The 24,614-nt window shown below is 45.9% G+C and overlaps 1 protein-coding gene across 5 annotated transcripts in view; it reads right to left on the reverse strand.

Annotated features, from left to right (window-relative positions):
- Positions 1-19,923, reverse strand: part of HHAT (hedgehog acyltransferase) — a 640,323-nt gene extending 620,400 nt beyond the window's left edge. Inside the window, exon 1 of one of the 5 annotated variants that reach the window (XM_075595711.1) lies at positions 19,722-19,923. The gene's annotated coding sequence lies outside the window, so the exon portion shown is untranslated. The remainder of the gene's footprint in view (positions 1-19,721) is intronic. The other 4 variants (XM_075595708.1, XM_075595707.1, XM_075595709.1 and 1 more) reach the window with 4 other exon arrangements.
- Between the last annotated feature and the right edge of the window lie 4,691 nt (positions 19,924-24,614).

Genomic DNA, 24,614 nt, shown 5'->3' on the forward strand with positions numbered 1-24,614 from the left:
ACAGACCTCACAATACCCATTGACCCGCTGACCTACCTGCTGGCCAGACCCATAGAAGTGCTGGATCGACCAACAGGCAAATTAGTCTCCTTTATCCTGACAGCGGCTAGGTGTGCGGTGGCAGCCGCCTGGAAGAAGTTGTCTCCCCCCTCCAAACAGTCAAAAAAAGGGTGCAAGAGGTGATGGACATGGAAAGACTATCAGCCTTCCTGAAAAGGTCCACCACCTCTTTCAACAATACCTGGGACTCATGGCTAACGTATATGCTCCCCCAACGCCAAAATGCCCCATAGTAATAATAAACAAAGATCCAAATTAAGGCAGCCAAGAACAGGGAGCCAATCCCCCCCCTCCCCTATCTCAACCCCCCCACACCCCCTACCCCCCCCCCCTATCTCAACCCCCCCTCACCCCCTACCCCCCCCCCTCTATCACTCTCTCTCCCCTTTTCTGTTTCTTAACCCGCACTTCCCCGACAGACCTCTGAAGGTCAGGGGAATGTTGGAACTTTCTCCCCCACCTCAGACAAAAACCAGAAAAATTGTATTAGGCCAAAATGTTGACAAATATTCAAAAAGCTGTAAATGTTATAAATGCCTAATAAAAAACTTTGAAACAAAAAAAGGTCCATGTTGTAAAACCGCAACAACAATTTGTCAATAAATTACCCCAGCAATACCATGTGAGTGCTGGATTTTTCTCATTTTGGATATATTACCTGATATTTAGCAGTGTTGTTTAGCACCCATGGCACTATACTGTTTTTGAGCGTGAGTGCTCCTTTTTGTTTTGGGTACTACAAGGCTGCCCAGGTCAGCCAGCTAGTGCTTTAGCACCTAGAAAAGGATGCGAGGGTCTGGGTGGATAAAGAAAGAAGATGAATTGCCCTTTCAGCTGGACTCTCTCCTGTAATTGCCTAGACGCAATAGGCTCCCCATTTCTGCCTCTAATCCGATCATCACACATTTCCTTACACTATGAGATGAGTCTAAAATGAAGTATAATCTCACCTCTCTTGGCTCTGTCACAGTTTCGGCCAGGTATGAATGAACTGGGCTTTGGGTGGTGGAGGGAGAGAGGCCTGGTCAGAGTGGGGAGTCTACTCAAGGGTTCCATGCCCATATCCTTCAATTTGCTCAGGCCACTTTGTGCTTTCCCTTCCCTTCAGGGTAGAAAAAGTGACAAGCTTCCTCAATGATAAGCTTTTATAGGGCCTGGACACATTGGCTGAATAAAATGGGCCTTGGACTGCAGGATAGACCCATACTATTTATTTAGGAGACTATGGGTATTCTGGCTTCATAAGCTCCTGCCTCCCTCTTTACAGCCAATTTCGTATTCTAACGTTCTGTCAATCAGGTGTCTTATAACGACTCAGATCTCCACTGCTGGGTGTGTTGCCCCGCTCTCCATTTTGCTCCCCTTTTCCCTAGTATTCCATATTCATTTGATGGTTATATTTCTAACCTAACAAAAGTGATGATACACACATGATGTATACTCTTGTCCTCTTCCTCTCCCCTCCCTTTTTCTTTCTTCTGTATTCTCTCCCTACAATTCTGTAAAACACTGAATAAATGCTGAGGGGGGGGGGGGGGGGTGGGGGAGAAAAACCTTAACTTGCCTTTCAGCCAAGTAGAATCAGTAGAAAAATGTAATAACAAAAGTAACTATTTTTCTTTTATTTTTATTTTTCAAAATGACTATACAACAGAACATGACTGACAAAGAAAGTATACATATATCTTAGGTATCTTATATATACATCTTCCCTATCCAAAATGAATGACCGTTAAAGCCGTAAACACCCTATAATACCTTTCCCCAAACAACTAACCTGTTAAACCCACAGCTACAGTGCTGAGAAAAAGTTTGTGAACGCCAATGATAATTATTGAAATTTCATCGTTTGTCCATGATAACCTTCTTGAATCAAAACCAGTCTTTTCTTAAATGTCCAATAGGGTTTATATTAACCAATTCCATGTCTTTTGAAACAAAATGATGTTTTAATTAGACAAACAATGAGTAATTAAGAGTCAGGGTATGTGCAAAAATAAGCGAAACCCTGGTTTTATCAGCTAAATTAAAGGGGATAATTAGGTGTTTAAATAATTAGGTAGATCTTCAGCGGTGGGTTTAGGAGGCCCCACTCTACATAAAGATAAGAAACGTTGGGGCGTGTCCAGGACGCTGATGAGAACGGTCGGGTAGCAGAGGAGCTCCCTAGACCCAAGCATAAAACTACAAAAGCAGCGCTTTCCCACCCCAAAAAAATCACCACAAAACAGCTCAAAACCTAGAGGAAGCCCTCGAGAAGGCAATGGCAGGCAAACAAAAAGCCCAATCGGGCCCAGGAATTGCCCGTTTTCTCTCCCCTTCTCAGAGGAGCTCGGAGGCTGCCACAAGAAGCCAAGATGGCGGCGGCCCCACACCACGCGGGGCCAAGCAAGCGGCAATGGAGCGTGACCGCACCGACACACCACCACCGCAAGACGAAGCTCTAACGCGGGATTACATGCAAGAGCTAATAACATCAATGCTGAACAAGCTACATACCTCACTCAAAGCGGACCTTAAAGCTGCGGTCTCTGAGCTGAAACAGGAGATCTCGGGCCTCTCAGAGCGCACCGCGGAGCTGGAAATAAAAATGGCTGACGCAACACAGGCCCAAGAAGACGCCGCGAACGAAATCTACCGACTGGGGGCCGAAGTGAGTAATCTTAAAGACCAGATAGAGGATCAGGAAAACCGAGATCGAAGACAAAACATCAGGATCAGAGGGATCCCAGAATCGGTCCCCCCCAGCCCAGATTAAACCTTACATCCTGGCCCTCTTCCAATCCGTCTGCCCTGACCTTACTCCAAGTGAGTGTGAAATGGACAGAGCACATCGAGCCTTGGGACCAAGATCAGATGACCCCAACAGAGCGAGAGACGTGATTGCAAGAATCCACCATTACACAATAAAAGAGCAAATCATGGCAGCATGCCGCGCGCAAGAACCTATCACCCACAAAGGCGACCATCTTCAAATATATAACGACCTGTCTAAACGCACGGTGCTCAGGAGAAAGGAGATGCAACCTCTAACCAAACTCCTGCGTGAAAAAGAAATCAAATATAACTGGGGCTTCCCGTTTAAACTGCTGGTGCAGAAAAACGGGAAATACCATACCATCAGACACCCAGAGGATATGGCGCGCTTTGCCAAAACGGTTGGACTGAACCCGCCAGCAGAATGGGATAAGAACCCCTCCAGAGTCCAAGAACCGGACATACAAGACCCGCCAGCAAGAACATCCGAAAGGCTGGCAGGACAAAGACAAGGCAGAGTCAAGTGAAGACCCTGAAAACCCACCAAACAAGGCCATCACAAAGCGTCTACCAGAAATTAGCTAAACACTCAAACACATCAGGAACCCTCTCTCCCCCCCCTCCCCTCTCTCCCCCCCCCCTCCCCTCTCTCCCCCCCCCCTCCCCTCTCTCCCCCCCCCTCCCCTCTCTCCCCCCCCCCCTCTCCCCTCTCTCCCCCCCCCCCTCTCCCCTCTCTCCCCTCCCCACCCACACCTTCCCCCCCCCCCGCCCGCCACCCCTCTACCTCTTCCCCCTACCCCCCCTTCACCCCCCAAGGAACCCACAGACCCGTCTGCAAACCTGATCCTCCGCATCAAAGACGGCTGCCGATACCAGCGGAGCGGATGACATCGAGACGCGGCAGGCAGCCGACCAGAGAGTGAACGTGACGAGTACCTGGAGGCGACAAAGCCTCTTACAGCACACCGGAACGGCCGCAGCAATGAGGACGGACGTGCACACCGACAGCCCCGACGCTGAAGCTTAGCTGAGACAGTGTGGAGCCAAGACCCGCCGTCGCGAGGGGAACACAGGATCCTTTTGCCCCTCCCCTCCTGGAGGCCCCGACAACCGACCGGCCCTCACGGGAGCGGAGGAAGCGAGCACTCAGACGGGAACCCAGGACATCCGGTCGGATCACCCCCTCCGCTTTTTTTGTCTTCCCCCTATCACCCCACCGTGACCCCAACGGTAACCGTGAGTACTACTGCCTGTATAACACTGCGGCGATCAGAGAGTCACGCCACTGTCAGGAGAACACGGGCCTGCCCCCCCCCCATCCCCCCCCCCCCCGGCCACAGAAGGCCTCCCCATGCCTTGACACCCGACCCACCCCCCCCCCCCCAAGGGCCCCAAGAGACCCATATCGACATGAAAAGAACTTGGACAATACAAAGATACCTTGGTCTGCGACCCATTCAAACCATGGGCTGCAGACATAAAACTTTAAAATAATTTTGACTAAAAAGAACAAAGAGATTCCTAGGGGAGTATATGCTCAATGTTCCAAGCCGATAGCAAAATCTAAGAATAGGAGTCCCTCCTGACTGTGAACTAGTATGGGCTGTGCTTAGGAAACTACACACAGCACATACAGATCCAATAAAAGGCAGACCTAGCCCATAACTACCAATATAGAGAAGAAAGAAAATTAGGACGCCCCCCACACTCAACTCCCCCCCCCCCCGTCCTACCCTCACCACCCGCCCCTGTGCTCCCCGCCCCCCACCGCCCTAGTAGAACGCTGCCAACCGGCCCTAAGTAACCAACAGAGAAATACGCACCCTTATATACCTCACCAAAATGGTAAAATAACCCGAGCCATACAACCAGCGTCAGCGACTTCAACACTCACAACCTGAACGTCTCTTTGGGTGCTCACCCCCCCCCCCCCCCCTTTTTTTCTTTTTTTTTTTTTTTTTTTCCCTTTCACTACCCACCCCCCTCCCCCATACAAGTAAAACACGACGCAGCCTAAAACCGAAACATGACGACAGAAAAAGGGAAAGCGCAACACACTAGCAACCTAGGGTCTGGACCCCTCGGTTGCACGCCGGTCACTGGTGCCGGAACCTCCCTAGATGGGCACATCTGCCCAAATGCCGGCCTTCACTAGGTCTGGCAACACAATATTAGGACCTGAAAAGGCCCTAATCCTATCTGCTCTCTATCCGCTGACTCTGTCCCAGCGGATCTTTAACCACCCTCCCCTCCCCCTCATTCCCCCCCCCCTCCCCCCCTTCCTTGGCACCACACAAACAATTACCAAAGAAAATATAAACAAGACACATCCCTACCCCATAAACAAAGCAGCTTCCGAAGTAATACATACCTAGGACATAAAAGCAAGATCCCCTCCGGTGGGAAGGGGGAGATCCCGAGTCCTCAAGCCACAACAAAATCACAATGACATCCACAGCCCCAATAAAAATCTGCTCACTGAATGTTAAGGGGCTCCAAAATAATAGAAAACGGAGACTTGCACTCAACGATATGAAAAAAACAGGGGGAGACATCATATTCCTACAGGAGACCCACTTCACATCACAGGACCCCCCAAATTTATTCAAAAAAATATTCCCGACCTGCTTTTTTGCATCATTTAGTAGTAAGAAGAGGGGTGTGGCTATCCTTATCAGACAAGGCACCCCATTTAATCATGTCAGAACAACAATGGACCCAGAGGGTAGATTCCTAATGGTATATGGCTCCCTAGCGGGCTCGGCAATCGTCCTGATCAATGTATACGCCCCAAACGAGAACCAAACAGAGTTTTTACAAGCTGTTCTCGAGGGTGTTGACCCGGGATATCTGTCATCGATGATAGTGGGAGGAGACTTCAATATGGTCTTAAACCCTACCGAGGACAGATCAACCAACATGGGCCCCCCCCGCAAAACCCACTCCCAGATCAAGGGGAAAAGGTTCAGGGAAATCATGAGCGAATTCTCACTGGTGGATGTCTGGAGAACCCAACATCAGGGCCAGAGAGACTACACATTCTACTCAGCACCTCACCAGACTTACTCTCGAATAGACCACATCTTGACCACCAAAAATGTGATGGCGGCAGCCATAGAATCAGACATTGGCTCAATCACATGGTCAGACCATGCCCCGGTCACCTTGACTCTGTCAGTCCCCTTTGAAAAAACAACAACGTACACCTGGAGACTGAACGACTCACTACTAAATCACCCAGAGATCGAGAGAGAAGTCAGATCCTCACTTAAGGACTATTTCTCCCTCAATATGGGAACAGTCTCCTCTCCAGCAATCCTATGGGAAGCCCATAAGGCAACTATCAGAGGGAAATTTATTTCCATCGCATCCCACAGGAAAAAAGCCCGCCAAGCGCTAATCAAAGAACTCACAGAAAACATAAAAGCAATAGAGCTAGCTCATAAAGCACATCCCTCAAAAAAAATATACAAGTCATTAATAGATGCTAGAACAAAGCTTAGACAAACCCAGCTGGAGGATGTTGAAAAGGCCCTCAAATGGACCAAACAACTATACTATGACAAAGGCAACAAAGCTGACAGACTCTTAGCTAGTAAATTAAGAGGGATACAAAAAAGATCCCAAATAACGGCGATCAAGAGTAGGTCTGGTGAGATTCAATATAGTGAAAGCAAGATTGCAGCGGAATTCACAAGATATTACACAGAACTATACAACTTAAGAGCTAAAAACGGCCGACCTGTACCGATAGCGTCAGAATCTATAACTCAATATTTAAATAAATGCCAACTCCCCTCACTGACGGAGGAGGAAAACACAGTCCTCAATGCTGAGATATCAAAAGAGGAACTGGAAGAGGCGGTCAAATCACTAAAGCTTACTAAGTCTCCTGGCCCTGACGGTTTCACAAATATTTACTATAAAAGGTTCTTGCCAACCCTATCCACGCATCTACTAAAAATATTCAATTATTTTATGGAAGGGAATCAAATCCCCCCAACAATGTCTCTAGCCAATTTGGCTATAATACATAAGGATGGCAGAGACCCGATGCAATGTGGAAGCTACCGTCCAATCTCCCTCCTCAATAGTGATCTCAAACTATATAGCAAAATTTTGGCAAATAGGCTAAACCCAATATTACCGAGGTTAATTAATATCGACCAAGTAGGATTTGTCGCAGGGAGACAAGCCTCAGACAATACCCGAAAAATAATTAATATCATTGACCATGTTCACCTCACAGGCACCAAAGCACTTCTGTTAAGCCTGGACGCAGAGAAGGCGTTCGATAGAATAAACTGGCAATTTTTGGACCAGACTATGCGCAAATTTGGCTTTAAAGACGCATACTTAGAGGGGGTCCGTAGATTATATCAAAACCCGTCAGCCACAGTGAAACTACCAGGGGGCAATAACCACAGATTCGAGATAACAAATGGGACTCGACAGGGATGCCCCCTATCTCCTCTCCTCTTTGCGCTAACGATAGAACCACTAGCATCAGCAATACGACTCAATACGGACATCCAAGGAATAGAAATTGGAAACAGGCAGCATAAAATCTCCCTATTCGCGGATGATGTCATACTAACCCTTTCCAAACCCCAAATCTCCCTACCCAACCTTCAAAAAGAACTCCGGGATTTTGGAAAAATCTCAGGATACAAAATAAACAATGATAAGTCAGAAGCCCTAAATCTAAGTCTGCCAGAGCCAGAGGTGAAACTCCTCAAACTAAACTTCAATTACCATTGGAGCTCCTCCTGTATCAAATACTTGGGGGTTAAGATATCGAGGAACTACCAATCCCTATACCAACATAACTATCCGACCTAATTCCATAAAATCAAACAAGATTTAGAAAAATGGGGAGGTTATCAAATATCATGGATCGGGAGAATGGTCTCGGTTAAAATGAACATACTCCCTAGATTACTATACTACTTCCAGACTCTCCCGGTCCACATCCCTGGCTCGGAATTAAAAAATATCCAAAAACTAATCTTCCACTTTATTTGGCAAGGTAAAAAACCTAGAGTCCCTAGAACAGTTATCTTGGCCTCAAGGGGGAGAGGAGGACTGGGAGTCCCAGACATCACAAAATACTACCTAGCCGCCCAACTGCGACAGGTAGTAGTCTGGAACGCAAACCCAAACCAATATTGTTGGCTGGATATTGAAACACAATATGCCGGAACGCCTTCACTGCCGGCTTGCCTTTGGTCCCTGAGCAAGGAGGACATGCAGAATAGCAAATTTAAACTAGGCCCAATGAGACACACATGGGAGACCTGGACGAAAAGCAAACTCAAGTACAAGCTCACAACACCACAATCTCAACTTATACCGATTCACAAAAATCCGAAATTCCCACCTGGCTGTGAGCCCAGACAATTTGACCAATTTCAAACCAAAAACATCAAGGTGATTGCCGACCTCTTGAGCTTCGGGGAGTTCCTGAGCTATCAAAACATACAAGCCAAATATGGAATAATAGGACTGAACGTGTTCAAGTATTTACAAATTCGACACTTTATCCAAACAATATCCCCAACATTGAAATTTCCCCCTCTCACAGGTTTCGAGCGGCTCTGCAGAGAAACAGCTCACCAGAAAGGTCTAATAACACAAATATGCGCGGAGCTAGAGAGGGGCACAGAAGCCCCCACACATGACTATATGCTGCATTGGGCAGCAGAATTGGACATAGTTATAGACCGAGAGGACTGGGAAAGTATTTGGGAAAATGCCTCAGGAACTTCTATATGTACCACAATCAGAGAAAATATTTACAAAATAATGTTCCGCTGGTATCTTACCCCAGCCAGACTAAATCAAATCTACCCCCTGGCATCCGATCTATGCTGGAGAGGCTGCGGTCAAAAGGGGGACATGGCCCACATTTGGTGGACATGTCCGGAAATTCAAAAATACTGGGAAACGACACAAAAATTAATAGAGGAGGTCACAGACCTCACAATACCCATTGAACCGCTGACCTACCTGCTGGCCAGGCCACTAGACTATCTGGACCGGCCAACAGGAAAATTAGTCTCCTTTATTCTTACGGCGGCCAGATGTGCGGTGGCTGCCGCCTGGAAGAAAGTGTCTCCCCCCTCCAAACAAACAATAATAAAAAGGGTGCAAGAAGTAATGGACATGGAGAAATTGTCGGCTTTCCTTAAAAGGTCCTCTACCTCATTCACTAATATTTGGGATCCATGGTACACCCACATGGCGCTCCTAAGACGAAACACCCCTTAACAGATCAGGGACCCAATGGACACCAAGATCCAAACCAGAACTGCCAAGAAGCTAGGGAATAAGACCTTTCCCCATTACACCCTCCCCCCCCCCCCCCACCCCACCCCCCCTCTCTTCTCTATCCCCTCTCTGTTTCCATGCTCGCGCCGCCCCGTTGGACCACATATGGTCAGGGAGACGCTGAGCCTTTCCTCTTCTCTTCCCAGTTAAGGAAAAAAAAAAAATATGTGTATTAGACGGGCTTACTGTTTGTATTATCTATACCCTGTAATGTCATAACTGTCTAATAAAAAAAATTGAAACAAAAAAAGATAAGAAACGTTGTGAGTTTGGTCTTCACCATACAGGTGTGTGGAAACACGTCATGCCACGATCAAAAGAAATCTCTGAGGACCTCAGAAAAGCAGATATTGATGCTAATCAGTCTTGAGAGGGTTACAAAACGATTTCGAAGTATTTGGGACTAAACCAATCCTCTGTTAGACAGTCTACAAATGGAGAAAGTTCAAGACCACTGTCACTCTACCCAGGAATGGTCGTCCTACCAAAATCTCTCCAATAAGAAACCGGTGAATCATCCAGGAAGTCACAAAGAATGTCAGCGTAACATCCAAGGATGTGCAGGCTACTCTTGGCTTGGACAATGTAAGTGTTCATGACTCAACTATCAGAAAAAGAGTGAACAAGAATTGTGTTCATGGAAGGATACCCAGGAGGAAACCAATGCCCTCTGAAAATAATTTCCTGCCAATGTGAAGCTCGCCAAAAAGCACATAGATGATCCACAAGTCTTCTGGGACAATGTTCTCTGTACAGACGAGTCAAAGGTAGAACGTTTTAGCCTCAATGAGAAACATATTTGGGGAAAACCAAACACTGCGTTCAAATTGAAGAACCTCATCTCAACTGTCAAGTATGGTGGTGGGAGTGTGATGGTTTGGGGCTGCTTTGCTGCCTCAGGACCTGCACGGCTTGCCATCATTGACACAACCATGAATTCTGCACTGTATCAAAAGATTCTAGAAGAGAATGTGAGGCCATCCGTCCATGAGCTGAAGTTGAAACGAAAGTGGATTGTGAGCTGAAGCAGTTCTGTAAGGAGGAATGGGCCAAAATTCCTCAAAACTGACGTGAGTGACTGACCAGCAGTTACAGGAAACACTTAGTTGAAGTCTCTGCTGCTCAAGGGGGTGCCACCAGGAACTGAATCTAAAGGTTCACATACATGGATATTGAATGTTGAATCATTTGTGGATAAATAAATGTTGAAAAAGTATCATGTTTGAGTCATTTATTTGATCAGGTTATCTTTATCTATTATTAGGAAATAGATTAAGATCTAATAACATTTAGGTTTGAAATATCTGAAAATCCTAAGGGGTTCAAACTTGTTCTCGCCACTGTAACAGGAAAAATGGGTTCCCCACCTAATACCCTAAACACTGATGGCACCACCTTGAACTGACCAATCAACATCTAACAAACCAAATGGCCTCCTCTATTCTGACTAAACAACAACGGTCCAACAGACCAATGAAATGAGTACAGTTTTGGGCACTTCTCCAGAAAACCAATATATATATATTTCTGGAAAAAATGTCTAGAAGAGCCACCACATTAATAAAGCGGATGTAAGGACTGGTTTAGGAAATGCAATCCAAATTAGGATTGTTTACATTAGAAAAGAGATGTCTAAGAGGGGATATGATTGCCATTTACAAATATAGAACTGTCAAGACAACTTTTCAACCTAAAGACAGTATATATGATGCAGGGCCATTATATGGAGGTGTGATGGCAGATACACTAGATACTGTTATCTTTAAGAAAAGGTTAGATGTTTTAGAAAGTGATACGCCAAAAACACACATAGGAAGAATGTCAATCTAGGGAGAATTCTGATAGCCATTACCAGAATCAGGAAGATTTTTTTCCTTAGGACATTATTCTATATACTCCAAAGCGGCCGTTAATGCTGTTTTCGGCCAGAAATCCCCATTGAAGTCAATCTGAGTTTTCGTTTGAAAACAGCTATTTCAGATTGTATAGAATTACATTAAAAAAACTTTACTGGGTTTTTACAGTACTGTACCTTCCTCTGGATAAATATAAAATAACAATATAGGATGAATATCTCTGCTAATTAGAAGTTAACAAGGTTGAACTCGTGGAATTATGTATTTTTCAACTTCCCGTACTATGTACTATGTACCTATGTAAGTGTTTAAGATGACACCTTGTAATGGCTAATTGATGTCACATGAGAATAGCACATTTGTAGGACCACTCAATACCCTTCTTCAGGCTTTTGTTTGCACTTTAGTGGTCCTGAAATCTTTATATTGTACTGCAATAAAAGGCGTCATCTTTACTCTTTACTGTACAGGCTGCACGGTTTTGACATGACTGTAAATGCGAGATTATACAAACACGCCACATTGTCAAAATTCTGATCCCTGCACGCTCTTCGGAGTCAGATCAGGATTTGTCTAAAAATATTAGGTTTGCTCCATGGATGATTGCTGAATTTTAATATTATTTTAATAATTCGACATGTGTGTTTTCTGAGCTATTTTGAAGTGAAACTTCTAGGCAGGCACCTACCAAATGAAAATTTTCCTTGGGAGTAAATCACCTTCATGGTGACGGAAGTGCACTCAAGGAAGTGATGTCACTGCTGGAAGAAGAGGCCGTCAGTGCTGGCAGCTCAGCGCGCATGTGGAGGTCTCCCCCGCTTGGCGCGCATGCGCAGTAGCTGCACACATGCAGACGCAGCACACACACCCTAAATTTTACATTACACACACGAGGAATTCACAGTTACTATACATATAGAAGTGCAAATAAGTAAAACAGAGGGGGGGGGGGCGGCGCACGCACGTTTCAAGTCAAACTTCTTTGTGTTTTGCCACCGAAATTGTGTTTTGATTTTTAATTAAAAACATCACCATCACAAATACAATTTCTGTGTCAAAACAGTGATACACACCCACCCACTACAGCCAGACACCCACCCACCAAAGCCAGCCACCGACCCGTCCACCACAGCCAGCCACCCACCATAGCCAGCCACCAGCCACCCACACGAGTAATCTGTAAAGTAAGGAAACACGTACTTTCATTTGTTTGTACATGTATACGTGAAAATATGTATTAAGCAGAATTATCTTGTTAAGAGGATGCACTATGTACGCTTTATTAAAAATACGAAAATGGCATGACTTCTAAACCTTGCTATTTTAGATTCCTACATATATTTAAAAAAAAAAAAAAAAACGGGGTATGCCGACCACACATATTCTATGTTAAAATTATTTGTGTTTTATCACTGAAATTGTACTTTGTTTATGGTGTTTTTAATTGAATGAAAGACTTTTGAGAGTATAATTACAATTTGAGTGACAAAACACAAAGACGTTTCACTTAAAATGCGCGTGCTCGCCACACACCATTTTTTTTTTTAAACTACAGGCACCCCCTGGTTCCCAAGATAATTACAGGTTGAGTTCGATGTTTTACTTCAAGGACATTTAAAATGGTTGTCCAATAAACCACGCCATCATTCCCCGATTATATTGCAACTTTCTATTGGCCTGTGGGACGGGCAAGATTTGGCGGCCCTTTGATATCCTTAAAAGGGAAGGAAAACACTGGCAACTAAATTGGTACCCAAATTGGTAATCATGGGGCCCCTAGAACTAAAAATATTCGGCAGTTCAGCTCTGGAAGACCCCCCCCCGAACTCCCCCCCGCAAACTCCATTTATGTAAACAAATTTATAGTTAAAAAAAAAAAAAGTAAGCAGGATTGCTGCTTTAAGACATGTCCACCTAGAATAATCTTTTTATAAAGTGGAGTCTGGGTTGTGAAGACCTGATGAAATATTGATTGTTTTATCTCTGCATGTAATACAGCTAAGAAAATTTATATAATCTGCTGGCAAGTCTAAAAGTATGCAAAAACCTATTACTCTGCCTCGTCCTGAAAGGTTTGTCTATAATAAATGTCGACTAAACTGACGTTTTACAGGTCCCAATAATGTGGTTATATTTCTAACGTGCTTTGAATTCATAGTGTGTAGATATGTACTGTGCAGAAAAGCTGCAACTCCGCGCTGGTGCGGTCTTGAAATACACTGCAGTGTGTAATGTTAGCCCTCTTGCTGCCGTCTGCCAAAGGGACTCCACACCCCCTGAAAGAGTAAGCTCCCTTAACAGGAGCTCACAGACAAGAAAAACAAAGGCAGAACGGGCGCACTGAGTGACCATTACATTTATTAAAACCACGTCACGTGAGGCTGCTCCGTGGATCTCCTGAATTTCAAGTTGGCGTTTGTGAGAGCGACGGTGCATCCGCAGTGCAAAGGGAGTAGATTGGGTCCGGACCCATGTGTAGCTTTGCTCACCAAGTGCTCAGTCCCTACACGGGCTCAGAAACCCACTGTACTGCCAGGGATCCACCATTACAGATTTTTGTGCCAAACTCCTTGGAGACGCCTCACGGACCTTAGGGGTTGCAAACTCATGTTGGGAATCACTGTCCTAATTCAACAAGATATACTTCAAAAGCCACATGTGTAGCCTTTGAGCCCTCAGAAAATGGGGTGCATTTGTGCGGCAATGTCTGGAGACTTGAGGGAAGTGCAGTGGTTGGGGGCCAAGGGTGAAGACCCAGCGGGCTGCCGGTTGCCCGCCAGTGTCCTCGTCTAATGCTCTGCTTATCCGGTGGCTCTCTCATCTTGCTATAACAAGTTACTGTAAACCAGCAATCCCACCTATAAGTTTTTTTTTAACAGTATTGGATCCCCCAAAGCTAAACCACATTATTTACAGCTCTGGGGACCCCCCAGTTCCCGAGATATTTACCGGTGAAGCTACTGGTGTTATTTTGTGGACTCTCCAGTGGATATAAATGGCCGTCCAATGGGAAGCCATAACTAATGAAGTTGCAACTTACTATTCGCACGCAGGATCCCGAAGATCTGGTGGCCATTTTCAATTCTCTGGTGTTCAGAAACATCAATAACTATCCCTGAAACCATGAGGAGTGGCAGGGGGGTGGGGGGGGGGCTGGAGCTGAAAAATGTGGTTCAGCTCCGGAGAACCCCGTGGCCTGTTTTCCGATGTAACTATGGTTGTAGCACTATCACAAACATGGTGACAAATGTCATGGAAACCATTACTTTACGGTAAAAAAAAAAAAAAACACCTGAAATGATTGATATATTTATTTCTGATGTCTTTATTTATATACATTACAAAGTGTTTAGGAAATTAAAAAAAAAAAAACCTAGTTGTAACTACTGTAGCTGGGTATTTAGAATGGAAATTTACAAATGAAATGATAACTGGCCTGCTAACCCCAATCACACTTGGCATCTTGTACTAGAGCTTCAATAAAGTGCAAGCAATGTCCTATTTCATACCGTTCTTCAGAATATTTTCATAATTTAAAGCAGCAATTCATGCTGTCCAATTTTATTTTTTGCTTATTAAAAAAAAACATGTACACTGGCGACACAGTTTATTGCACTGCGGCCAGATCCGCAAGCCGGGAGATTTCCCGGCTTGCTAGTGGCCGCCCCTCGGCGTGCCGCGCTTCACCGACGCGCGGTCACGCGTCATCGGGAGCGTGCGCCCCCTGCACGCGCGTCCAGGGCTCCCCGAGGGAGCCCTGGTGTCCCGCGATTTGGGGGACGGCGGCAGGGGGTTCCGGGGGACCCGGCGGACCCGGCAGCGGGAGGGAGAGCGCCCCGATCGGAGGGCGCTCTTCCGCTGCTTCGGCGCGCGCCCGTCACCCTCAGGCTACTGCTGCGGCCGTGAACGGGCAAATGCTCGAATAAACTCGGCCGCAGCAGTAGAATACCCAATATAGAAAGCTGTGACATCATCTTCCAGAGTAACTAGAGTAAAGCTGACCCCAGCAACCATATTGCTTTCGTCCTACACCACGGTTCAGTTTCATAGTTAAAAAAATGAATTGTTTCTGTGGGGGGTTGCTGCTTTAAAGCAACAGTGCACATTGAGCACCAATTTTTTTTGCAGCCTGTGGGTAGCTCCGTGGCTGATACTATACGCCTCATACATCGACCGTGGCTCCTTGCAGACGCACTTACCAGAACACCCTCCTACTGTCTCTGTATGTTCCTACTCACCATTTAGATTGCAAGCTCTTTGGGGCCGGTGCTCCTTTTCCTATTGTTATATTATTACTATATTTTATACTTTAATTACTATTATTATACTTTTGTGTTATATTATTATTATATTACGTGTATTACTGCGGTGAAGCGCTATGTACATAAATGGCGCTTCATAAATAAAGCTATACATAGGCCTACGTACATTTAGTTAGTTATTTTAGATTTCTTTCCAACTCCGTTTTAATTTTTTTAATCTGATTCTCTGTTCGGGAGAAATAAGCGCTTGAAATATTAAGGAAGTTCAAATGGAGCTCTATCCAGAGTCCAGTGCAGTCTAAAGATTACCATGATAACTTCAGAAGCTAGAGATTAAAGAAAACATTATTTTTTTTAACACTAAATAAAAAAACATATTAAAAAACAAGAGCAGGACATGCTCAGGGAGCAGGATACTAACATTATACTAGTTAAATTCCTATAGGTATCGGAGGGGGGAGGAGAGTTTCTGCTTTAATGAGAGTTTGAAATGTTTTTAGAACATCACAATTTATGATGTTCCATGTTCCAAAAAGATAAAATAAGTACTAGAGAATTTCACAGCTGCGTATGTGATGATCAGGATTCAAATAAAGGCAATTTGTAAAGAAAAAAAATGCCAGATTAAGTAGTATTGTGATTTAACACAGTGGTGCGCAAACTGGGGGCGCGCAAGATTGTTTAAGGGGGGCGCAGGTGGCAGGGGGGGGATTTTGCCAGAAGCAGAGAGAAAAGCAGTCTTTAGCTGCAATTTCTCCTTCAGCCATTAGGTGGCGCTGTGCACAGCTCATGCAGCACAGGCTTTGCCTCCCTGAACGCAGGGTGATAAGGTGAGTGTGTGTGAGTGAGTGTGTGTCATGGAGAGAGGGATCAAAGAGAGACATGGAGAGGGGGGGGGGTCAAAGAGAGACATGGAGAGGGGGGGGGGTCAAAGAGAGACATGGAGAGGGGGGGGGTCAAAGAGAGACATGGAGAGTGGGGGGTCAAAGAGAGACATGGAGAGGTGGGAGGGGGTGTCAAAGAGAGACATGGAGAGGTGGGAGGGGGTGTCAAAGAGAGACATGGAGAGGTGGGAGGGGGGTCAAAGAGAGACATGGGGAGGGCATGGGGGGTCAAAGAGAGACATGGGGAGGGCATGGGGGGTCAAAGAGAGACATGGGGAGGGGAGGGAAGACATGGAGAGGTGGGAGGTGGGTGAGAGAGAGAAACACATGAGAGAAAGAGAGAGAGAGACACACACACGAGAGAGACACGAGAGAGACACGCGCGAGAGAGACACACACACGAGAGAGAGAGACACACAAGAAAGAGACACACACAAGAAAGAGACACACGAGAGAGAGACACACACACACGAGAGAGAGACACACACACACGAGACACACACACGAGAGAGACACACACACGAGAGAGAGACACACACACACGAGAGAGAGACACACACACGAGAGACACACACACGAGAGAGACACACACACGAGAGAGAGAGACACACAAGAAAGAGACACACACAAGAAAGAGACACACGAGAAAGAGAGACACACCCGAGAAAGAGAGACACACACGAGAAAGAGAGACACACACGAGAAAGAGAGACACACGAGAAAGAGAGATATACGAGAGAGAGACAGAGAGACACCCACGAGAGAAACACATGAGAGACACACACGAGAGAGACACGAGAGAGACACACGAGAGAGACACACGAGAGAGACACACAAGACACACACACGAGTGAGAGACACACGAGAGAGACACACACGAGAGAGGCGAGAGAGACACACAGGGGGGAGGGAAAGAGAGACACAATGGCTGGAAGGAAAGAGTGGGGGGAGGGAGAGAGACAATGGCTGGAGGGAGAGAGACACACTGGGGGAGGGAAAGAGACAATGGCTGAAGGGAGGGAGAGAGACTGGGGGGGAATGAGAGACACTAGGGGGAGGGAGAAAGAGAGAGACACACACTGGGAGAGGGAGAGACACTGAGGGGAGGGATGGAGAGACACTGAGGGGAGGGATAGAGAGACACTGGAGAAGTAGTGAGAAACACTGGCAGAGACTGGGGGAGAGTGTGACTGTGGAAGAGGGGAGAGAGGTCCTGATGTGGAGAGAGAGAGAGAGAGCGAGAGACAGAGAGAGAGATAGAGAGATTAATAATACAGCATAAATGGGGACGCTATTAGACAAATATCATAATATTTATTTTTAAGTGATGTAATTTTTGTTATAAATACTTTTTATGATGTGTCCGGGTTTTTACTTTTGAAAGTCTAGTCACCCTAGCTGGCGGCCAACATCATGGTGCGCGCGGGGGCTGCGGAAGTACGGTGGCTGAAGAGAAATGGCTCCAAAGAGGCCAGGCGAGGAGCACGCCCCAGCGCAGTGACATCAAACTCGCTGCAGGTCTGGCTGGCAGTGCAGTGATTGATGTCCCAGCTGCAGCTGCATGCTTTGCTGTGTCTGCTGCTGCTGGGGGAGAGGGAAATTCCTGCGCGGGAGGAGGTGGTTCCCCTTTCAGACCAATGTGCTGCACACCCACTGGTAGCAGGGCCTTCCAGCACCTGGAGGAGCCGGAGCAGGCCCCTGCCTTATGATCACCTATCCCCAGGGAGCTCCAGCAGGACCAGGAAGAGATAAACGAACCCCCCCTCCCCCCAGCTAAACGGAGGGATGAAGGTCAGGCAGAGATGGCAGAATTGAGGGGCTTGGGAGGAGGATGAGTTTTGGGGGGCTGAGGGTTATTCTTTGGGTCAGGGGGGGGTCACTTGGGAGTATTGATCAGCAGAGGAGATCCATCAGTACCCCCTTGAGTTTGGTTATGGGGATCCCTGATCCCTGGGCAACATTTAAAACGGGAATAAATAAATAATACTGGTAGGTAGGAGTGGATGACACAGGGGAAAGCAAATGAGAGAAGGAAAAAAGGGAGGGGAAGGAGGGTGGAGAGGGAAGGGAGGTAGCAAAGAGGTGGATGAATGCCCCCTCAAATGGATTGCCTTTGTGCACCAGAAAAAAACATATTACCAGATGCCAGCAAACAACAAAATAAACAGTGATCCAATACTAGTATACTGCCTGCGCGCACGCCTGCAGCCCAAGCGATTTGTGAAAATGGCTGCAGGAGATTGTAGATGCGTCGCGGACGCGTCACAAAGCTGGTTCGCGCTCATTGGCTGAACCAGCTCACGTGTGCTGACGTCATGTGATTTTGATTACATCAGGCAGTGGGGCCCGAGAAATTTCATGGATGAAAAGGGGGGCTCGGCATAAAATTTTGTTCACCCCTTGTTTAACACACTCTTTCACAGCCCTACAAATATAAAATAAATTAATTCCACCATGTCAACCTGCTGCTCCTCGACTGTGCATCACGGTTTCTGTTTTATACAGAACTTAACAAAAACTATGATAGTCATACAGCTCCTGCAGTGCACAGTACTAGAAAAATTACATTTGAAAAAAAAAAAAAGGGTAGAGACTACTGGATTTACCCAGCGAGCTGGAAAAGGGCTTGTTTAACCTGTAACAGAATAAATAAAAGGCTTACTCTAACCCTTATATGCCAGTCTAACTTTTACCCTAATATGTCAGCCTCACCCTTACACTAGAGCCCAACTCTAATATGCCACCCTAACCGTTACCCTATGCAGCCTAAGTTTAATATACCAGCCTCACCCTTACCTTAATATGCCAACCTAAACTTAACCCCAATATGCCAGCCTAAACTTTACCCTTATATACCAGCCTAAACTTTACCCTAATATACCAGCCTCACCCTAATATGCCAGCCTAAACCTTACCCTAATATGCCAGCCTCAACATTACCCTAATATGCCAGTTTAAACTTTACCCTAATATGCCAGACTAAACCTTGCCCTAATATGCCAGCCTAAACTTTGCCCTAATATGCCAGGCTCACCCTAATATGCCAGCCTCACCCTAATACGCCAGCCTAAACTTTGCCCTAATATGCCAGGCTCACCCTAATATGCCAGCCTCACCCTAATACGCCAGACTAAACTTCACCCTAATATGTCAGCCTAAACTTTACCCTAATATGCCAGCTTAAACCTTGCCCTAATATGCCAGCCTCACCCTCACCCTAATATGCCAGACTCCCCCTCATCCTAATATGCCATCCTAAACTTTACCCCAATATGCCAGCCTAAACTTTACCCTAATATGTCAGCCTAAACCATGCCAGCCTAAACCTTGCCCTAATATTCCAGGCTCACCCTAATATGCCAGCCTCGCCCTCACCCTATTGCCAGCCTAAACCTGGGATAAAATCATTGCTGGCTAAATAAGGGAGAGGGAGGAGGTTATAGAGCCGACTGCCGGGTAATTATAGGCACTGCCTTAGAAAAAAAAATCCCCCTCTGCAATGAACATACGAATCAGATGAAAACCACATTTGCCTAAATAATCTCTAAAAACTGAGACGAATTAAAATATACCTTCTTATTCTCCTGCGCCCTTTATTCATTCATATCTATCCTGTAACTTCACATTACTGAACGCATTCCCATGCAGCCTACCTAACCTGATGCAGTGTAATCCCGCCTCCACCTCGGCCTCATTGCTTCTCCGGGGCAGCCGATTGGGCACCTGACCTGTCAGTATCTGCTGGTACCTCTATGTAAACAAAGCATCAAGTTCGTGTGAGCAGGAGCTGCATGTGTAGGAAAGTAAGGCCTCCCTGACAATCTGTGCAGCGGTTTCTGATTGGACCGATTAACAAACCTGGATGAGAGCCTCCCTTGGATTGGACAAGCTTGTCATTCATCTCACTTTCTTTAATTGGTCAGACATTCCCCAATCTGGTATAACTATTGTACAGCTGTGTGTCACAGGTTTACATGACTATGTATACACATCTCCCAAGTGCAAAGCACAGTACTGGATTTGTCAAATGAAATGATTTAACTAATTTATAGAGTCATTTTCTCCTTTGATAAATTTGGTTCATTTTTAACACCAGATTTTGCAGATATGAGGCTTTGATAACTAACTCTAGTCCCCTCACTTGGAGTGACTTACTCATGAAAAGGCATTGGATAGTTTGCATAATTTTCCAGCCAGTTTGTCACTTTTTGACAATTTATATTATCCGTGCTGTTTGTATTTTTCCTGAACCTGGGGATCCGCTACAGCACATGTACAGTACTCTGAGCTCCTGGGAAAAATGTGTACCCCTGCACAAAATATATGTGCCTTAAACATGGTACTATTCTAAGTGTTAGGTGACACGCTAGTTTAATCAGCAAGACAGTTTTGTTTTGCATGCCTTGTTTTGAGCCCGATTATACTCACGAGAGCAACTTTTGCTAAAAAAAAAAAGTCACTTTAACCCAATAGCTATCTGAATTGAATATCGGGTAGACAGAGCACAAGCTACCATGGAAATATCAAACTGGAAACCGTTGCACACGCAATTATATTGGTTAAGTTAGAGGCAATCTAAGAGATCTATAGCTTATATTTCAGAGAGCAATATATGTATAATGTGAACAGATAGTCATTAACCCTGACTACAGGGATCAAACGGCCCCTTATGTTTTGAGCTGTGTACCACATATACCAGTTGCTACTCGCCACAGAAAAGACATTGATCATAATATGTTTCTTAAAGTCTGGTATTCTGACCAGTTTGCTTACTTTTTACTTTCCGCCTCTTCACCCACGCATGGGTATAGGCGACTCCCACGGAAAACTTCATCTGACCAGTTTGACTTTAATATGCTCTGTGTTAACATGTTGATAATCTGTCAACATTATGTAGTGGCTACTTTTAACCACTCATAAATCATAAGCACGATATAGATGAACAAAACTACAATCAATTACGTACCATAGTGATTTCAGCTATCTATACTCTGTTTTAGCGATGATTTATATCATCTCTGTTGATATTACAAGGGATTATTAGATCATAGCAAACAAACACTCCTGTTGAAGGTGGTTCAATTATCTTTGAGTGCTTTAACCCTTACATGGGTAATCTGAGTCCAAGCAGGTTGATTAGTTCACATACCTGTACCTAGTTTTGGACTTTTAATTTCACTTTTTGTGTACTCCTAGTATTATGATGCCATTTATTTTAGAGTAAAGTCAAATTAAAGCGAAGTTTTATTTAATAACCATATTTACCTACATCTACTTTGGTGCGCCGCAGAGGGAACGTTTTCTCAAGTACCCAGTTGTACTCACCTTTTGCAGTATATTTTTCCCAGGCAGCACATAAGATATTATACTGACAGGTTAGAGCGAGGCCCCTTCTATATGTACAATATAAGAAACTTTGAGGGAAAAGAAGCAGCAATTGAAGTGTGATAATGCAAGTTTTTTTTAGCTGCAAACTCACACTTACATGTATGTTTAATTAAAAAGAAAGCAGATTTAAAAAAGAACATAAAAATGAATCCAAAGAGTCAAACATGCTGAAAAGGAGAAATAACTCTAACTAGAGCTGAGCCGCATGTTAACCCTTAAATCAGGGTTGACCTATTCACGGGCAGAAGCAGCGTGCAGGCGTAATATTTTATTCTGGGTGCCATGCTGCCCCTGGCGCCACAACATGACAACTACTATCCTAAGGCACGTTGACTGCTGTGCGTTCAACAATGAACACACCATGGCGTTACCACTAAGCTAGTCCTATGGAGGCCTGGATTTTCTAAATTGTGTAAAGTCCACTTTACATCCATGTTAAAAGTTCAAGCAATATAATATCTATGTTTAGTAATATGAAATAAATTCTACATATTTTTTCAGTACTGTGTAAACATAATTACAATCTTTAAGCCAGAACTAAATAGAAATAGCTGTGTTAGTCCAGTTGTAATAGTGCAGGAGTTGGTACAAGTAAAAAAGGTATCACCTAATACTGAAGTACGCATAATATTTAGGCCCGTGTTTACAAAGCAGTCTTCTGCCATAGCACCTTCTGGTCATTAAGGCACAACAGGACATTCAAATCAATAGGCTGTAAGGTGTCTAGCAGAATACTGCTCAGCACTGTACCTGAGCCTTAATGATTTGTATACACAAATCTACAGTATGTATATTTCATATAGATTCCACTAGAGGTCAGCAGAGACTGCTATATACTTTCCTGGAAAATGCCAAGTTTCTAGATTTACAAAATGTTTTAGCAGGAAATAATACGTTGAGAGTTACCTCTCGTTTTCAAGTACGGCTTTCACGAATGAAATAGAAATAGCAGTGTTAGTCCAGTTGCGATAGTGCAGAGTAAATGGGTACTTCAGTGTTAAGTGATTTTTTAGTTGGACTAACAATTGATATTATAAAATAAGCTTTCGAGAGCTCTACTTTCTTCCTGGGGTCAAGCAATACGGATTAGATGGCTTTCAGAATCCCTGGCTGCGGTAGAAGCCCCGTGTGCTGTGTTATTATAGGGTAATTCTCAAACAATCCAGGAGGAGCATGTAAGGGAAAGAAGACAAACAAAAACACACAATATAAGTGCAGATGTATGACAATCTGAGATAAGGCTTGTAGTGTATTCTTGGCTCGTATGTTCAGCCTACTCACAAGATGTTGATGAATAAAAAGCACTTGCAAGAAGGGCTGCTACCCATGTTGGATATATGTAGTCAGGAACCCCCCTCAAAGGCACAGTCAACGATGAGATGAGGTATGGGAGAGATGGGAAAGACTACATAGTGCGATCAGGCTGATAGACAAAATCTTTATGTAAAAATATATAAAGTGTGCACTTACAATGTGCAAGTATATGTAACCAGGTCTCCCCAGCCGGTCGGCACCCCCCTCACCTAGCTGCCGATCGCGGGGGCCGCCGCGTCCAATGGCGGCTCCGTCCGGCGATTGCAGGGGTGAGGGCGGTCAGGTCCCGGCTCGGGAGTTGCCGGGGACGCGTGCGGCCGGTTGCTGGGGCCGCACGCGCGTCACAGGGATCCCGGCGCTCTCGGAGCCGGGCGGTGAGGGCGCCGCCATTGCAGAGTCACTCGCGCATGCGCAGTGATCGCGCATGCGCAGGTAGAGCCCCAGAGTCAGGGCGAAGTCGCGCGAGGGCAAGGCAAAGCAGGGAAAGGTTGAGGCGGCCCCTATATACTCGCGCATGCGCAGGGCAAGTGCGCACGCGGCCCAAATGCCCAGATAGGCTCTATGGGACTACAATTCCCATGGGGCACAGCGAGGTAGGCACCAGGTGCCTCATAGGAGCCAATAGGGCTGCGGGATCTCTAGGAGAAGGAAAGGATACATTTTGCGGGCTTGCAGCACGTTGGGGAGTCAGAGTCAGGAGCAGCCCAGGGAAGGAGGTAGGGTGCAGGAGTCAGGGACTCCCTGCACTAGGCCAGCGGCCCTAAGGTCCAAGTTAGCCTTGATTCCCCACCAGGTTAGTGAGTGTTGCCAGGGATAGCCTCAGGTTTGGGACCCTGTCACTTGCTGTAGTTAGAGCTGGGGAATAGAAAGGGATATGTGGGCTGAGTGTTAGTCTGCAGAGCGTTGCTGCAGGAATTAGGTGAGGCAAGTTACGTGAGGCAACTGGGGGTTCATAGCGGTAACCAGTCCGGGGAGCCATAGCCCAGGTCCGCGTTGCGCGTAGTATGAGGCAACTGGGGGGTTCATAGCGGTAACCAATCCGGGGAGCCATGGCCCAGGGCCCGTGTTACGAGTAGGGTGGGTGCAGGGACCTACCTGCATAGGATAGGCACCCCGCAGACCCTAGGAGTTTTCCTTAAGCCACCTAAGGATGCTGTGCAATAGGGACGGCCTATAGTACAGTGTGTGTCATGTTGTTATAGTGTTAGGTAGGGACTCAGCGGACGCCGCGGTTCCAGTTAAGGAGTTCGGGCTCAAGTCGGGGCCACAGAGAATAACTCAAGGTTGGGATCAGACGGATTCATCGCACGTCTGACCCTTTGTGAAGTGTTGCTGACCCGAGCACCGGAGTGCTCGGCAGGTATCATACAGTCATAAGTGCACCATCGGGCCCTTAGTGTAATTGTGACTGCGCAGTCACCCATTGCTTCTCTCTGCAAGAGTGCGGGACATTGGGTGGGACTCTATGGACACTGGGTGGGATCACCTGGTGTTGGGAGAGCGTCCTGCGCGACGCAGTGGTAAGTGTCTCCTCTAGAGAGGGACACCGGTTATGTTGGTATTGTCATGATATGTGTTATCTTATGTTCCTAAGTAAATAGTATTAGTTATTATACCTCACCGTGTATGTGATTATTGTGATTGTCCTGCGAGGAACCACTCCCCCTCTGGTGGGAGCCATCGCAGGTGGAGGCGCTGAATTGAGTAAGTGATTACCCCTAGTATATATTGCCCCAGGTTCCCCGTGGCGGAAGCTCAGCCCT

This window comes from Ascaphus truei, chromosome 4 (assembly GCF_040206685.1).
Source record: "Ascaphus truei isolate aAscTru1 chromosome 4, aAscTru1.hap1, whole genome shotgun sequence".
NCBI lineage: Eukaryota > Metazoa > Chordata > Amphibia > Anura > Ascaphidae > Ascaphus > Ascaphus truei.